Source organism: Pygoscelis adeliae, unplaced genomic scaffold (assembly GCF_000699105.1).
Source record: "Pygoscelis adeliae isolate BGI_AS28 unplaced genomic scaffold, ASM69910v1 Scaffold14, whole genome shotgun sequence".
Lineage (NCBI taxonomy): Eukaryota > Metazoa > Chordata > Aves > Sphenisciformes > Spheniscidae > Pygoscelis > Pygoscelis adeliae.
In genome coordinates, this window is record NW_008825109.1 from 13,410,945 (window position 1) to 13,413,815 (window position 2,871).

At 43.1% G+C, this 2,871-nt stretch overlaps 1 protein-coding gene across 1 annotated transcript in view; it reads left to right on the forward strand.

Moving 5' to 3' along the window:
* Nucleotides 1–2,871, forward strand: part of CHODL (chondrolectin) — a 158,779-nt gene that overhangs the window by 1,032 nt on the left and 154,876 nt on the right. The window lies entirely within an intron of this gene.

The window sequence follows — 2,871 nt, forward strand, 5'->3', positions numbered from 1 at the left end:
TATCTGCTCCACTGTGGACCTCCATGGGCTGCAGGAGGACAGCCTGTCTCACCATGGTCTTCACCACGGGCTGCAGGGGAATCTCTGCTCTGGTGCCTGGAGCACCTCTTCCCCCTCCTTCACTGACCTTGGTGTCTGCAGGGCTGTTTCTCTTACATATTCTCACTCCTCTCCTCCAGCTGCTGCTGCACAGCAGTTTTCCCCTTTCTTAAATATGTTATCACAGAGGTGCTACCACCGTTGCTGATGGGCTCGGCCTTGGCCAGCGGTGGGTCCATCTTGGAGCTGACTGGCATTGGCTCTGTCGGACATAGGGGAAGCTTCTAGCAACTTCTCACAGAAGCCACCCCTGTAGCCCTCCCCACTACCAGAACCTTGCCATGCAAACCCAATACAGGTAGTCTGTTAGTCTGAAATAATTGTTTCAGTCTTCCTATACCTTTTGGAAGGGTTATTTCTTTTCAGTGATATATTGATTTGTTTTTCTTTAAAAAAGATTTGGTGCACATTTAGTTGTATAGATTTCTGTTTAAATATTGTCTGAATACTATAATTCAACACAACCATAAATCAGTTCCAGCTGATCAGGAAAAAAACCCAATCAAAATTAGCTCAGTAATTAAAGACAGTCACTTAAGCTTAATTAATTCATTGTTTAGCATCTAATCTGATCAATACTTCTTCAACCAAATCATTGGTACTATCAATAGCAAGAGTTTCATCCTTCATTTAATGAATTTTGATGCTTTTAAGGACACACAGGGTGTGTTCATTCAGTAGTTGATCGTAACAAGATCGTGGCTTTCTTAATGAAAGGACAATGTTGAAAGGCAAAAGAAAAAAATAGAACTTAAAATCCACAATAATGACTCCTGAATGCTCCGATATTCAAGCAATTTTGTTGACTCTATTAGTCCTCTTCTGTCCTTTGCAAGATGTGCTCTGCCCTCTGCTGATTATATGGATAAGAAGACTAGTTACTTACTTCGCTCCAGTAAGAGAACAGATTTTATTTAAGTAGTTCTTTGGTACTATAGCAACTCACTTCTGCTAGTTTAAGTTAATGTAAAGAGTTTCAGTTTACTCAGTCAACAGAATAATTTGAGAAATACCTTAATATTATATATTAATGACCAATGAAAATTAATACTACTTGTTATTTCTTCTTCAGTAGTACTCAGTAGCATTATGTGCTAAGCAGCACATATTCCCACTCCCAGCTTTAACAGTTTACACAGAAGGAATGTGTTTCTTGCAAATTCACACCATCAGTGTCTATGTAAGTGACCTTAATTACGCTGACAATTTCACAGTCTTTAATATCCTTTATATTGCAACATCTCTGCGAACTAAGGAAACCCGATTGTTTCACACACAGAAATAGAGATGTGGAATGGATCAATTTTGTCAGATGTGTGCCTACTAAGAGTGAGGCGGTAGGCTAATCCACTGCACAGCTTTAATTTTAGTCCAGTATGGACTGTTTAAATGACTTTGTTTGCAACATTGGGATCTTAAACCAACAATGGCTCCTGACAAGTAAAGAAGAGGAAGAAAATCGGGTATGCACTTCTATATTGTTTAAAAGCAATGATAAAGAAAGCACTGACTAACTCTGGTCCTTCAACTTTTGGCAATTGGTTCACCTCCTCAAGGCATCCCAGCTGTAAAATGCCGGGGGGGTTCTCAAAAAGGTGTGGAGCTCCTGTATCTGGTACATCAATAGTACTACAGTGCTTTATTTGCATGAAGTTTAAAATCAAGGTAAGCTTGGAACAAACTGGCTGCTTATCCAGACACCTTTGGCCTAGAAAGAGCTCAAGAACAAGACTTTCTTGCTATGTTTCCAGTGAAACTGTGCGTCAGCCAGGCCAGGAAAAGCTTCCCACACTATTTCAGGTCTGGTATTTCTACAGAAATAGGAAATGCAAACATATAAGAAGACTGAAAGAAAACAAAAGTAAACTTTTTTGAATTTCCACAATTGTTGTGATATGATTCCTACCTTAGCTGAAGTAGTTCAAATGTTAGAGGTATAAAGGTGTAGACGTTCCCAGAGTTAAAATCAGATTAAGTACTTTGGGATGAGATGTCTGCACTATGATCAGTTTCTAGCATCTTTATAGGTCAGGTACCTATGGAAAACCTGGGCATTTTTGTTCCTTTGAACAAAACTTGCAGAAAAAGGCAACATCAGGCTGGATCAATAGGCCGAGGCCAACTGTATGAGGTTCAACAAGGCCAAGTGCTGGGTCCTGCACTTGGGTCACAACAACCCCATGCAACGCTGCAGGCTTGGGGAAGAGTGGCTGGAAAGCTGCCTGGCGGAAAAGGACCTGGGGGTGTTGGTCGACAGCCGGCTGAACATGAGCCGGCAGTGTGCCCAGGCGGCCAAGAAGGCCAATGGCATCCTGGCCTGTATCAGAAATAGTGTGGCCAGCAGGAGCAGGGAAGTGATCGTGCCCCTGTACTCGGCACTGGTGAGGCCGCACAGGCTTGAATACTGTGTTCAGTTTTGGGCCCCTCACTACAAGAAGGATGTTGAGATGTTGGAACGTGTCCAGAGAAGGGCAACGAGGCTGGTGAGGGGTCTGGAGAACAAGCCTTATGAGGAGCGGCTGAGGGAGCTGGGGTTGTTTAGCCTGGAGAAAAGGAGGCTGAGGGGAGACCTCATTGCTCTCTACAACTACCTAAAAGGAGGTTGTAGCAAGGTGGGTGTCGGTCTCTTCTCCCAAGTAACTGGCGAAAGGACGAGAGGAAATGGCCTCAAGTTGCGCCAGGGGAGGTTTAGATTGGATGTAAGGAAAAATTTCTTTACTGAAAGAGTAGTTAAACATTGGAACAGGCTGCCCAGGGAAGTGGTGGAGTCAC